The 16,043-nt window shown below is 33.9% G+C and overlaps 1 protein-coding gene across 27 annotated transcripts in view; it reads left to right on the top strand.

Moving 5' to 3' along the window:
• ZHX3 (zinc fingers and homeoboxes 3) overlaps positions 1-16,043 on the top strand; it is a 148,351-nt gene that overhangs the window by 23,823 nt on the left and 108,485 nt on the right. For all 27 annotated transcript variants that reach the window (XM_007474333.3, XM_056811885.1, XM_007474332.3 and 24 more), the window contains one exon: positions 7,090-7,277. The gene's annotated coding sequence lies outside the window, so the exon portion shown is untranslated. Of the gene's footprint in view, positions 1-7,089; positions 7,278-16,043 lie in introns of those variants that run through there.

The raw sequence follows: 16,043 nt of genomic DNA on the forward strand, positions 1-16,043 counted from the left end.
GCCAGTTTGCTAACCTCTGGTATGTCCAGGTTATGAGCTGCTTTTTTAAAATGTGTGGTTCCTATGCCTGCAAGGAAAGGGGAGGAGGTTGAGTTTCCTCCCCTTCACCACTGACTGTGGCATTGGAGCTTTTTGTTCAGTAGAAAGTACTGAATTTAAGCAGATACTAACTTTCTAGTCATCCAGTCAGTAAACATTTTTTAAGTGTCTATTATGTGCCAGACATTGTGCTGAGAGTAGAAAATTTTAAAAATGCAAAAAATAGTTCGTACACTCAAGGAGCTCACCATCTAATGTGGGAAGACTGTGTGCAAACAACTATATAGAGTCAAGCTGTATAAGAGATCCATTGGAAACAATAGATGGGATGTACTAAAAATTAAGGAAGATCAGGAGAGGTAAGATTTTAAACTGGAACTTGAAGAAAACCAGGAGACAAATGAGGATGTATCGTGTTCTGGGTATGGGGTTAATTAGCCAGTGAACATGCCCAGTTGAGAGATGGAGCAGAGAAGAAATTCAGTCAGATAACTTGAGGAAAGAAGCAGCTCTGAGGATTGAAACCAATAGCAGCAAAGAAGGAATGTAGCATGCCTATGAGAAAGACTGTGGATTGGAGAGAAGTAGCTCTGGGAATTTATAGACTTGAGGAAAGAAGAGGGCTCTGAGATCCTAGTTGAATAACTGACCGAGCAGAGGCACTATTTAGGAGATTTCCTAGAATTCCAATTTCAATGGTGATTTCATGAGGAGAGAGGACAACATCAAGGCCCGATAGTAGCAGAGATGCCTTATTACTGTCGTTCTAAATTAGTTTCAGTTCTCTCCAGTGTCATTGTTGGGATTTTTTTTAGAGAATGTGCCCTAGTTTTTATCATGAAGAATATTTTCTAACTACTGCTTTTATTATGCCATTTTCGGAAATATGTTTACTTCCAGGTAATTGTGTCTATTGGTTAATTGTTAAGGAGAAACTCACTGGAACAGGGCTTTAGAATTTATGAAATCTGAAGTAGATATCTCTCCATCCACTCCTCTTCATCTTCCCATTTTACTTTGTAAACCTGTGAGTGGTAAGTTGAGGTAATAGCCCCAGATGGTGTGCTAAATGCTTTCAGATTTATCAAATTCTTCCTTTTCTATTCCATTGATCTACTTTTCTGTTTTTTAACCAATACTAGTTTTGTTAATTCTTGCTTTATAATATAATTTGAGATCTTATTTCAATCTTATTTTTTTATTGTTTTTCTTAATATTCTGGATTTGTTGTTCTTCCCAACAAATTGTGTTACTATATTGTCTAGCTCTATAAAGTTTCCTGTTGGTAGTTTAGAATGGCATTATATTTATAAATTTAGATAGTGTTGTCATTTTTATTATATTATCATGCCCTAGCCATGAATACTAAAATCCCTCCACTTAATCTGATCTTTATTTTTTTGAAGGTGTAGTTTGTAATTATATTTCACAAATCCTGAATACATCTTGGTAGATTGACTCCCAGATGCTTTATTCATTTTTAATTATTGAGAATGACATTTCCCTTTCTATTTTTCCATCTTGGATCTTGTTAGTATTACATAGAAATGCTATTTGCTTTTGTGGGGTTGTTTTGTGTCCTGTTATGTTACTGAAGCCATTAGTTGTTTCAAATAGTTTATTTGCTGATTTTTAAAATAAACTTTTATGTAATAAATCAGTAGGAACTATTTTATCTCCTCTTTACTTGTCTTTATGCTTTCAGCTTCTTTCTCTTGTCATAGTATTGTTGCTAGCATTTCTAGAACTGTGACCAATAAATAACCCTGTGTTTATTGGGAAAGCTTATAGTGCATAACTGTTGCATATAATGCAAGATTTTGGTTTTAGAAAGATATTCTTTAATTTTTAAAAGAAAAAGATCCTTTTATGCCTATGCTTTGTGGTTTGTTTTAGTATAAAATTAGTATTATAGCTTGTTAAAGACTTTCTGTGTCTGTTAATATAATAGGATATGGGATGTTTTGATTTTTAATATGGTTTATTATGTTCATTATTTTTCTTGTAATGAACTTTCTTTGCATTTCTTTATAAACCCAACTTGATCCTGCTGGTGAGTGATTGCTGTATCTTTTGGCCAGAATTTCATATGAAAAATCTGATTAGATACATAGGAATGATATTGGCCTATAGGTCTCTTTGTTTTATTATTCCTTGGTTTAGGTATTGGAACTATATTTTCACATTAAAGAGCTTTGTGGGGTATTTTCTTTCTTAATTATTGAGAATAATCTATGTAGGTATGAACAGTTCTTTAAAAGCTTGATAATTTCTTTTATAATATCACTTGTACCAGAGTGTACTCCTCACCTCTTTTTGTAGTTCCTGTACAGGTAGTTCAACTTCATCTGAAATTGGGATGTTTAGCATTTTCCCTTAGTGTTCGATTACTTTGGGAATTTGGAACTTTTTAATATAATTAGTAACAATTTTTCATTCTTCTGAAAACTGTTTATTCATATAGTGTGACATCATCTGTACCATTGCTGGAATGTTTTTGTCAGACTTGAAAGAAGCTGCAGTTTCATTGATGACTATTTTTCTCCACATTGCCACATATTTATCTTTATAAACAAAGCTTAGTAATTAAAAGACGAACAGAAGATAATGGAGGATCACTATAAAACCATAGCAGGAAACAAGTGGAAAGTAAGAAAGGCAAAAACATCAATGAAATATTTTTTAAATCCCCAAGTAAGAGAAAAGAAGAAAATTGAAAGGGAACACAGACAAGTAAGATAGTGTTGCTGTCCCACTATAGTACAATAGTATTTCATTTAATACATACTTTTAAAAATCTATAAAATAAGATAGTTATGACTTCACATCCAATTTTCTTTCAATATCCTTTATAATGGAAATGTTCATATGTATTAAATTCATAATAAAAAATTATTTTTAAAAGAGTGGTTTGAAAATATTTAGAAAGTAAAGTGGTGATTACTAAGAACCAGCATGACTTCACTAAGTGCAGGCAATACGAGATGAACTTAATTTTCTTTTTTTTGAAAGGGATACTTTACTAGTAACTCAGGGAAATGCTGCAGACATAGCTTACCTAGATTTCAACAAAGCCTTTTACAAAGTTCCTCATATTATTCTAGTTGACAACAAGTAGCGATATCAGTTAAATGATAGTAGAGGTAAGTGGATTTGGAATTGACTAATGACTGGACTTAAATAGTTATTTATTGATCAACTACAACTTGAAAGAAAGCAGTCCCTAGAGGAGTACACCAGGATTCTTCTTTTTTCTTTGGGCCTGTCCTTCAACAATTTTAATGCAGATGTCATAAAGCTCAGACGGATAATTAATATATTGGCCAACAGGCACAGGATTCCCAAAGATCTGGACAATCTAGGACTTTTGGGCAAATCTAATGAGATGAAATGTGATGGGAATTCATATCAATTCCTACACGTGTGTTTAAAAAATTAACTTCACAAATAGATGAGAGGAAGTATAGCAAGATAGTTCTGAAAAAGATCTAATAGTAGTAGTAAACTGCAAACTCAGTATGACTCAACAGTTGCATCTGGCAATCAAAAAAAAAAAGGCTTTGATCTTTGGCTATATTGAGAGGTGCATTATCCAGAATTAGCTCAGACCACATCTGGAATTTCATAGTTGGTTTTGGGTACCACATTTTAGGCAAAACCCTGAAAAGCTGAAGTTCTATCCAGATGAAGGAGAGAAGGCTAGTGAAAGGCCTACAGACTGTTCAATAGGAGGACTAGTTGAAGAAACAGGGAATGTTTTTTTCTTCCTGAAGAAGAGAAGATAACAGTGGAAACATCATTGTTACTATAAGCATCTGCATAGTTGTCAGCCAGAAGGAGAATTAGACTTGCTGTTTGGTCCTCGAAGGCAGTTAAGATGGAAGGCACAGAAATGCACATTTCAGCTTACTTTATGGGAAACTTTTTGTTTTAATCATCCGCAAGTAGAACAGGATTTACCTTTGGGAAGAGATTTATTCCCTCTCACCTTTTGTGTAATGCATAGATGCTGAGGATGCAAAGACAAAAACAAAGCAATACCTACCTTTAAGGATTACATTTTAGTGGTAGAATACAACACACAGAGAGGTAAGTAAGTATAAAGTATATGTAAAGTAATTTCAAGAGGGAGAGAGGAGAAACAACTTGATGACTCAAAATTACCTTAGGAGATGGTATCTCAGTTGTGCATAGAAGGAAACTAAGGATTCTAAGAAGTAAAAATGAGGAAGGAGTTCATAGGGGCACCACTTCTGCAAATGAATGGAGGTGGGAAATGTAATATTGATTGTAAGGGGAAACTAGTGAGTCCATTTGAATAGAATGGCAAGTATGTGAAGGATGAATTATTTGGAGAGGCAGGACTATAAGAAACTAAGTAGTAGGCTGGTGAGAACCTCAGAAGGAAAGGAATTGATGCAGATCATCAAATTGACAGGGTTTGGTTAGTGTAAATTAGGTGACCACTTCTTGGGTGTATTTTAGAGATGATTCTTGGTTAGATATAGTTTGGATTAGATGGAGATCCAGTTTTCAGAATCTGTGCATTTGAATTTGTGACTTGAAACTAATTTCACAGAGGCCAATATCACTTTTCTGTTGATATCAAAGTTATAAGAAATGCCTCCTAGGGGGCAGCTGGGTATCACAGTGGATTGAGAGTCAGACCTAGAGACAGGAGGTTCTGGGTTCAAATTTGACCTCAGACACTTCCCATCTGTGTGACCCTGGGCAAGTCACTTAACCCCCATTGCCTAGCCCTTACCACTCTTCTGCCTTGGAACCAATACACGGTATTGACTCCAAGACGGAAGGTAAGGGTTTAAAAAAGAAATGCCTCCTAACCTTTCATATTCATTATCATTATGGCTTCCCAGTTCCATATTCATAATCCCTCTCTTCTCTTAAGTAGAAATCTTATCATCTTTAATTTGATCCATTATTTTCTCTCCAATATTGGGTCCTCTTTTTCTCTCTTCAAGGATTGCCTGCTAGGGATCACCCTTTGACTTTCTGACATCTTGGTGATCTATCCAGATGGCCCATTTTTATTTGTAGAAAACAGTCATAGCCACCAGGGTGACTCTTTCCAATTATAATCTAAGTCCTAGGAAAAGTAGTGCAGTTGGCAGTTCAGCCCACCCATCCCAGATCCCTATACCAGTAAATAATAGCACGAGAGAGAGAGAGAGAGAGAGAGAGTGAGAGAGAGAGAGAGAGAGAGAGAGAGAGTGAGAGAGAGAGAGAGAGAGAGAGAGAGAGAGAGAGAGATTGATTCAAAAATTTAAAACATAGAATCTAGTAGAGCTCAAAGCCCTGAGCTCCACTCTGGGTATCACTTGGTAACTTCTGTTTAAAAGAGCTAAAATGGTAAAACAAAGAAAATTATGTTTTATTTATAACTGCTAAAATTAGTTTCAAATGAAACTTTAAAAAATAAGATTTTTTTTGTAAATATGTTGATTCTTGCTAGAGGTCTTTGTTCTGTAAGCCATATTTAATAGTATGCTTTTTCTTCCCTGATCATATTTTTTGTGTTTTTTTTTTATTAAATTTATTTTTAAGTATTTTTCCAAGGTTACATGATTCATGTTCTCTCCCTCTCTTCCCCCTTCTAGAACTGACAAACAATTCCACTGGGTTATATATGTATTATCAAGCAATACCTATTTCCATATTATTCATTTTTGTAGTCATCTTTTAAAACCAAACCCTATACTTATATAAACAAGTGATAAATCATATGTTTTTCTTCTGCATTTCCATAGCTTTCTTTCTCACAAGTCCTTTGGGATTGCCCTGGATCATTACATTGCTATTGGTAGCAAAGACTATTACATTTGATCGTCTCACAATGTTTCATTTGCCATGTACAGTGTTCTTCTGGTTCTGCTCATTTCACTCTGCATCTGATCATATTTTAAAGTTTAAAGGAAAGTTGGTAAAACAAGTATATTTAGTACTAAATATTTTACATGTATTTAGTAGCAGCCCATACAGTGATCCTTTAATTATTGACACTATAGATAGAAGGTACATTATATTGCTGTGTATCAATCATTTCTAGATTATAAAATCACTAAACTCATCAGGGACAAATTGGCATTATTTATGCAAAAAAACCCTCAGCTTAATACAGGTGAGTTAGTCTAATCCAGAAATTAATCATGTGATTATGAAATTCGCAGTAATATGGTTCCAGATAAGCAGATTTACCTAACCTGCTCTTCTGTATGAATGAAGCTGATGGTCCAATTTTTGAAGTAATGATTAACAGTTCTGTTACACATAATGTATACAGATAGTTGTGGTGTAAATTTTTACACTCGTTTGTGCTCTTAAAAAAAGGATATCTGTGTAACAAAACCGTGAATGAAATTATTTTACTGGGATTAGATTTTATCTGAAAGTAGGGAGAATTAATTTTTGTTATGCTGTAACTTGTATATTCTTGTATTTGATGTAAAATGGTGGCTCTTTTATTAATGACACAAGTTGTCTCAAAAGAAACTAAATGAACATTTTAGAATGAATTATTACTGTATTTTAAAAAGAAAAGAAAGAAAATATTCTTAGCCAGGATGACCAAAGTTAGACCTCTGCTTGTCCATTCAGCATGTAGATTTAAAACTATGTTTGGGAAACAAAGGGCTACATCACTAACCTCATTGACCATTTGACTATTTTGCAAAGTTTTGGCCAAGGGTATAGATCCTATTTGGTAATACATGTAGTATTAAGGTCATACTTAAAGACCATCTACTTATTGTTAAGAAACTTAGAAGGGATGAATTCATTCAGTTCTTATCTCATAGAAAACCTCATTTTCTTTAAAAAAAATTGGAAGACTGCATACATATATATAGGTAACCATATGTTCAATCAGGTCCTTGAGCAACCTGATGATTTCCCTGACTAATTCTTTGAGGATTCCATGATCTTGGCTACAAAGAGTATATGTGACTTTTTCAACTTTTTCAATGTGCTTAAAGACTTCTTTGGTCATTTTATGGTTACTTATTTGGTTATTTGTTCTTGTTCTCCTTTCAGCCAGAATACACCCAGTATGTGTGAACAGTTCTGCAGAGTCTTCAGGAATGTTGACTGTTTGCCAGACCAGAAAAATGTACTTTTGACTGTAAGACTGTTAAATTCCTGGACCATCTATCTTCCCTGAAGGACTTCAAATGAATCTTTACAAGCTAACTATAGTGATAGACTAAGAATGACCTACCAAGGTATGTAGGGTATTAGTATAACAATTCACAAATTTTTCTAATGACTTGGAATTTTATTAACAACTTTTCCTAAATTGTGGCACATATCATGACTTTTTAAATGAAAGTCCTTGTTTTCAATGGACTTTAGTTATATGAGCAGCTTTTACATAACCCGGGGCAGTCTAAAATTTCATTCCTAATTTATTCAGTCCCTCATCTTAATACAACTCCTTTTATATTCTTATGTTACCATGTCCCATATTTTAAGGGCCTGCTTGCCAATTGAGATAATTGCTTGCATATGATTTAACACAACCTAAATCAGCTATTAAAAAAAAACAACATGCAAAGTTGGAAGGAAAAAAAGACAGGTTGCCATTTCTAAGTGGTTGTCTGGCTCTTCTCTTAATGCCAATTGCTACTCTGTAAAATTTAACCAATGATACCACAGATCTTTTTTCATTATCCAATAAATTTTCCTGTTACCTTCAAATTTGCATCCCCTTACTCAATATTCATCTGGTCTTCTTGTCTTCTTTCTTAAGTTCTATCTACAAAACCCTTTTCTCAATTTAATGCAACAAACATGTTCAAGATTTAACTACACAGTACTCTGTCAATTAATGCCTCTAACTTTAACTTTAAAATAGGCTCCTTTAACTTTAAAATAGGCTCAATTTTCTGGAATTACCTTCTTCTTTGGAGTAAGACCTCTTCTTTCCAGTTCTATTTGGGGGGGGGGAGGGAAAAAACTCCTTTGTATTTTTTCTGGAGAAAATTCTTCTTAACCACCCTTTTCTCTCCTTCCCCTCCTTGATCTGTTTTCTTTCTGTAACAAGTTTCCTTTCTGAGCTAGAATGTTTCATCTGAATTTCTGCTTTTTATTAATACAATCCAATCAATATTTATTAAGTACCTATTGTGTGCCAGGCACTGTGCTAAGCTGGAGATACAATTAAAAAAAAAAAAGATAAATCCTGGCCTCCAAAAGATTCCAATAAAGGAAGGGACACACAAAAGGAGACAGGAAAGCAGAGGGGAAGTGGAATGCTCTGGGCATCTTGTTCCATGGAATTGAAACAAAATAGAGTCCTTCTAGATCAGTGATGTCAGAAACAGAACCTTATTGGCTACATATTTACTTGGAAAATCACAATTTAACATTATGTTGTTCAGTTGTTTTAGTCACATCCAATTCTTTGTAATCACATTTGGGATTTTCTTGGCAAAGATATTGACATTTCCTTCTCCAGCTCATTTCACAGATGAGGAAATTGAGGAAAAAAGAATTAGCTTGTCCAAGATCCCACAGCTAATAAGTGTCTGAGGCCATATTTGAACTCAGGAAGATGAGTTGTGCTGACTTCAGTTCCACCATTCTACCACTGTGCCACTATATGTTAATCTTATTCTGGCTGTACTTTGGAATTTTGCAGGCAGCAAATTTGACACCTCTGTACTAGAAGACTCTAGTAATGTTTGTCAGCCTAGTCAATCTCACACAGTTGCTGGTTAAATGATTTAGCAAGTTGAAATTTGAGAGAAACTAAATTTTATAATAGATGTATGTTATAAGAAATTTAACTGAACATATAGCATGTAGATGCTAAGCAAATAGATCTTTACAACTCCCCAATTTTTATATCCAACCCTGAACTCTCACAGAGGCTCCAGTTTTATATTTTAACAGTTTTTTTGGATATTGCCACTGAAGTGTTATACTATCAGTTCAAATTAAACATCTTTAATACTAAATTAATTATTTTCTCTCTGCCTCTCATCCTAGGAAAAGTTAGCTTATGTGTTATATGTGTTGCTTTTTTATTTAGAATTTTAGCATCAATGTTTACTTATCACACTTTTAAAGACAGCTCTTCATATAGTTGAAGATTTCTATCATATCTCTTGCTAAGTCTTCCTGTTAAATGTCCCCATTTCTTTCAGTCATTCCTCAAATGACAAATCATCCTCCTGAACACTCTTCAGTTTATCAATGTCTCTCTTAAAATGTAGTGCCTTTGCTTAAACGTAGTACTTGAGATTTGGTATTACTAGTAGAGAATTCAGTGGATCTATTATTTCCATTGTTCTAGATAATAAACTTTATTATCATGCTCTAACAGTGCATCAGTTTTATCAGCAGCCACATCACACTGTTAACTTAATCTCAATTTCAGCAAACTATTTTGAGTCTCCAATAATATCCATATGAGCTATATATAGGCTAGTTGGTCTATAGAAATGTTGGGACAACAGAAATTTTTTAAAATCATAACTTTTTACTTTAACTGGGAAGTATCATGGAGGAAAAGGGAAAATCCTTTGAATTGGGGAAGGAGATTCATCATTTACTATTTTGAATATTTGCAATAGCAGTCTACTTTCTTTTTTACAGCAAATTTAGAAACTTTGTTTTTAAAGAACTCCTTAAGGTGGAAAGCACTTACTGTATGGAAAAGGTATAAATAGACTATATCCTTATGTTAAGGAATAATGCTGAGTCCTAGGATTTATTTCCTAGCAGCTTCCTTCCCCAAAAACTCTTTATCCTGGAAGATTACTTCAGCTTTGGAACTCACACCTAGGAAGTGCACTGTTTCCCTTGGGCCCCTTCCTCTGATTGGATGGTTCCTTCCAGAACCTGCATTTAAAGCTGCCAGATTTCAAAATCCCCTGGACTTCTTTATCCTCTCCCAGAAACTTTCTATCCTGAAGGATCACGTTAGCTCCAGAATCCCCACCTCAGAAATACTCTCTCCCCATGATATTGCTCCCTTTAATTGGAAGGTTCCTCCCAGGACCTCCATTTAAAGAGGGTACCCAGGTTAGCCATATCTTCATCTCCTACTGAACTCTGCACTCTGGCTAATTTTTCCCAAAATGCCATTCATCAAAAATCATTAAGCTCTGAGGAGAGAACAGCTTTTAGATTGTAAATATCCTAATGCTAAGAGTTAAAGCTATTGATCTTTAAATGTCACTTCTTATTAGCAAAATACCTAGATAAGAGTAAACTCCTCAAATGAGCTTTTGAGTTTTGATGGAAGGAAGGAATAGAGGAAGAAAAGAGAAAAGATCATAATGGTAACATTTTTCTACCATGTGCCACTGGCATCTTTCTGCTGCATTGATTATCTCTTCCCTTCTCTCTTCTCTTCCTCCTTTGTTCTGGGAAACAAAGTCAAATCTTCATTCACATTTCTTCTAGAAAGAGAACCTCATGGTTCCAATCTCCCTCCTAGTGACTTCTCAAACCAAATGCCTCTTCCTGTCTACCATTGCCCTGTTTGGATGTCCCTTTAATAGAAATGTATGCTCAGTTTTTGGCGCATAGTAAGCATTTAATATTTTTTTCATTTATTGATTTCATTTATTCAAAGTCAGATTTCTTCCTAACCTTTGGCTTACTTTAACATCTCCACCTCTTTAGTAGGTCTAAGAGCATCCAGAACCTATTTTGGGGTTCTTTATATGAATGTCATGGCTTCTTCAAAGAACTTATCCATTCATTGCTTCCACCTCTGTTCAACTGACTTCTCAAGTACATGTGTCCAGATAAGATTTCTCTGAAGTTTTAGACTTGTATCACCAACTGTCATACTCAATATTTCTACTTGAATGCTTTTCCATTATAAATAATAACCATGTATTGAGCAACTACTAAGTGTAGAACACTGTGAGATACTGGGCATACAAAGTTAAGTAAATTATGAATCTTCAAGAAGTTTATATTTATGATTTCTAAAACTTAATTCATTATCTTCCCCTAAATCATCATCTCTCCTGACTTCCCTATTTTCATTGGGTACTTTCTCTGTTATTTCAAGTATCTATACACAAAAACTTCAATTATCTTTGCTCCTTCTCTTTCCATTGCTTCCTCTATATGCAATCATTCACTGACTCCTATTGATTCTTTTAAAAAAAATCTTTATGTCTTAGAATCAATATCAATTATAATGCAGAATATTGATAAAAGCTAGGAATTGAGCTTAAGAGACTTTTCCAGGATCACACAGCTAAGAAGTATCTGAATCCAAATTTGAACCCAGGACTCTCGTCTCCAGGCCTGTTTCTCAATCCACTAAATGGCCTATCTGTCCCCATTAATTTTTATAGTTTACCTCATTCCATTTTTTCCATTCCAAGTACCACCATTGTATAAGACTTGGTGAATTAATGAAAAAAAATATTTATTAAATGTTTCTTAAATACTGGGGGTGGGAAGAGAGAAAGGAAAAAGAAATATATTAATTTGATTGCTGTTCTGATAGCAAGAAGTTAAAAGGCGATTGAAGTGCATGAAGCTGCATAGAAGGAAATGTGTTGAAGCTGGGGCTGACTGAATGAAATAGGCTCTTAGCCATTAGTTTGGCCCCAAGGAAAGATGGCATTTGCAAGATAAGAAGCCTTGGTTGAAAATTTCTTACAATCTCTGGGAAGGGAGGAAGGGAGACAATTTGGGTCACATAACTTCAAAAAATTTGTATAGAAAATTTATTTTTACATGTAATTGATAAAATATCTTTGCAAAAAAAAAAAGTACTTGTAGCCTTGGATAGTAAGAAAATTACCTATCACCTAAAATTTTAGAACCATAGAATTTTAGAGAAGGTCCTTCAGGTGGTCTTTAAAAACAACCTAGTCCAATTTATCCATTTTGTTTTATGTTAATTTAGGGTATCTTGTTTTTATTGCTAAGTTTTGATTCAACACATCAGACCAACATAAAATTACAAAGCATACTCCCTGAAACAACTAGACAAATATTTAGTTTGTAGTTGCTACAGAGTAACTACAACTGGTGGCATACAAAACTATTTGTTAAAAGAATGATTGCATTTTAACCTCAAAAAATTTTTAATAATATCTTTTTTCTTTGTTTTATTTTATAATGGACAGAAATCTATTTTCTCTCTCTCCCACCCCATATAAAAAAATAAATTCCCTGCAACAACATGTAAAGTCAAGCAAAAAAAAAATTCCTCCATTGTCTGTGCTCAAAAATTCTTTGTCTCATTTTGCACAGTGAATTCATCTCCTCCCTATCAAGATGTGGACAGCATATTTCATAGTTGTTCCTCTGGAATCCTGACTGGTCATTTCGTTGTTCTTTGTTCTTTTAGCTTTTAAAGTTTGTAGTAACATTGTTATTTGTTATTTTATAAATCGTTCTCTTGGTTCTGGTCACTTTACTCTGCATCAATTCATACAAGTCTTTCCATTTAAAATCTTAAAATTTCCTTATTTCTTACAGCACAATAGTATTCCTTTACACTTATATACCAGTGTTTGTTTAATGATTCTCCCGTTGATAGGTATACCCTCAGTTTCCAGCTTTTGGTCGCTACAAAAAAAAAACAAACCTGTTGTGAATATTTTTGTACATATGAATCCTTTGTTCTATTCTTTGAATTCTTTTAGGTAGAGGCATAGCAATGGCATAGCTAGGCAAAAGGGTATGAACTATTACTTAATTTTTTGAGAATAATTCCAAATTGCTTTTCAATTTTATGGAAATTTAAGAAAAATGAGCTCCATTGAGGTTAAATAATTTCCCCAAGATTACTTTTCCAGTTCTTAATGACAAAACTGAGACTTTAACACAAGTCTTCTGATTACCAGTCCAGTTCACTTTCCCTCATTTCATGCTGCTGTCAGGCCTTCTATTCACTACTCATTCTAATGAGAAGTAGTGAATAGAATGAATAGAGGATGAGCTTTGAAGTTAGGAAGACCTGCGTTCAAATATCACCTCTGAGATTTCTAAACTGTAGGACTAGAGGCAAGTCATTCAACCTTTTTGAGCCTCAGTTTCCTTATCTGTAAAATTGGAATAACTTCTTAGATTATCTACTTAATAGCGTTGTGAGGCCTAAATGAGATAATGTATGTTATGAAAAATGTATAGAAAGTGCTTAACAGTTTTTAAAGTGTTATATAAATAGTTGTCATTTTTACTAAAGTCCAAATGACCGTGGCAGCCGCATAACTGGTCTTCTGGCTTCTCCTTCCTTTATATTATTAAGGAAAGGAATGCTTACAGTGTGCTTCAGTGTATTTCAGGTGAGCTAACCTCACTCACTCCTGAACACTCCATGATCGTTTTCTGTGACTTTATTCATGCTGATGCCTCTGTCTGAAATGTTTTTACTACTCCTTTATGCTTATCTAAGTCATAAGAAGCTTTTGCAAAAATAAAATCAATGCAGACAGTATTTGAAAAGATATGGATGAAGGAAAAAGTCTTTGAATTAAATTAATTCCAATTTTTTAAAAAGTCCAACATCAAAAATCAGTAGGAAACTAACTTCAGTGGGTCAAAGGACATATGGTAAACAATCTTCAAAAAAAAATATAAACTATTGAAAATGTTTAAAGTCACTAATAATCAAGAGAAATATAAATTAGAATACTTTGTATGTATTAAGTTAATATGGTGTATTTAGACTGAATGATTACTTGTTGAATATATGATGAGATGGATGGATTTGGGAAGTTGTACTAGCATAACTCAAAAATCCTTTCCAATTCTAGGATTATCTGAGTATTTCTTCCATTTAATCTTATTTTTAAAACTTACAAATGTTCTCAGCCTTTGATTTAAGTATCCATTTTGAGAGAAGATCCTTAATTCATTCTGGATCCTTTCCTTATAGGCTTTATTCTTTTGCTGAGCATTTTATTCTAACTATAAATTTAATGTGGGAAAATTTAGATATATATAAATAGTATTAGTAAATGCTGTGCATAGTCCTTAACAACAAGCAATTATAGAGCATCTCATTTATCCCCTAAACTGGGGATTTAGAGTCAATAAAATATAGATTCCTTCCTTTAAGAAGTTTACAAACTACCTAGGAGAAACAAAACATTTTAAAAATAATAAACCAGGTAAGTGACAGATGATTATTATAAATAGCAAGTGCTTATAAATAGCAAAGAGTAGAAAGAATGGGAAGGTGTACACACTAGTAGCCCTAATTTGACCATTCTATGGAAGCCATATCAAAATTTCCTACTTTGCCAATTCTATGTGCCATGGGAATTGGCCCTGTATCTAAGTCTAAAATAGGGACAGTTTTTGGAATTAAGGAAATATTAAGCATTATGTTTCTTCATTTATAGATCAGATCATTTTACAGTAGCTGTACTGCAGAGTCCATATTTCCCAGTTCTAGCTGGTGACTCAGAATATGCTTGTAATGTTGCTTAATAGAACAGATCATAATAAAATACTCTGTAATTTAAGATAAAGAATATTTTCTTTGGTCCCAGTTATGTAGTCATACTATATAATGAAGATATCCACCTATGATTGTCTTTTAAAGAGTAGTGCATATTTCCCATCTCACTCTAAATTTAAATAGGTCTGAATTTCAAGGCACTGTCAAAATGACCTTATTTGTAGAAGGAAGTGATTTAACTCAAATTCTTCTATGAAAAGAAATTACTTTAAGGATTTGAAATTCCATAAAATAACTTGGGAGAAAAAAGAATACATTTTTTGCCTAGTATTTTTAACTTTTTGCCCCCACTAAGTCTTTCATTAATTGTTAATTCAGTGATTTTGTATTTGACATAGTAATTGCTTCCATGAAGATGAACTATATCATTCCCTTACTTAAATCGTTCCATCACCAAAAGCAGCAAATAAGCAACCTGATAGTTTCTGTTTAAGTAGTCTTACTTCTAGCTAACCAGTCCACCAGATGATTTAGGGAAGTTTAATGCAAAGAATTTTGTCATACTCTACCTCTAGTCTTGAAAGTGAAAATAAAGGTAAATGAAGAAAAAAACAATTCTGTTTTCTCAAAAGAGAACAGTGGACTACTAATAACCACATGAGAAAATGTTTCAAATAACCAATAATAAGAGAAATGCAGATGAACACAGCCCTGAATTTTCACCCCATGCCCAATACTATTCAAAGAAGGAAGAAATCAATGACCTGCTAATGCCCTTTGGCCATTTTTCCAGAGATATTTTCACACAGTCGCAGCCTTTAGAGAATTATAGTGAGATTTGGCATTTTAATGTACTTCTTCTGACTTCTTGGCTTTGTGGTAGAGGAAACTCAATGTACTCTGTGTGCCGCCTTCATCCCTTTTTGAGGCAGGTGCAGCTGTTGTTTTGAATATGGAATAATGAACTAGTCCTTACCCTCAAACTTGAAATAGTAACCCATAAGTGCTTTTAATAAATCAGGGAAAACAAGGATACTATGTTTCTCTTATCTCAAGCTCAAGATGTCAGGAGGAGCCACTGCAATGACCTAACCATGGCAGGTCTGAGCTTTTTATTTCAGTCCAGTGTTCCTAAAAAGTCTAGACTAACTTCAAGTTAGTCCCTTTGGGGTTGTTTCATGTCTACTCTTGGTTAAATTCATCTGAGGTCCACCTGAGCATGAACATTGTGTTAAAAATCTTGTATTAGTCCCCATGATCATATCAATCTCTTTTAATCAGTATAATAAGTAAGTTTGTAAGTAGCCAGCATAAAGTAACAATAGTAGGAAGTAAGATTGCAAAGAGTACCTAGAAATCATCCAAACTGTCCCAAGAATCAAAGGAGCATAATTTAGAAATTGTATAATATATTAACCAAAAATCACATTTTGATAATACATGCTGAATGAGGGGAAGCCATCTAGGCACTGCTATCAGAGATTTTTGGTTCTGTGATGTGTAAATTTCAGATAAATTCGACATAACAGCAGAGCACAAAATGATGCTGTTAACTTCAAGATGACATGGATATGTTAACTGTAAAGTTTTACCAGAA

The sequence above is a fragment of the Monodelphis domestica genome, chromosome 1 (genome assembly GCF_027887165.1).
Source record: "Monodelphis domestica isolate mMonDom1 chromosome 1, mMonDom1.pri, whole genome shotgun sequence".
Lineage (NCBI taxonomy): Eukaryota > Metazoa > Chordata > Mammalia > Didelphimorphia > Didelphidae > Monodelphis > Monodelphis domestica.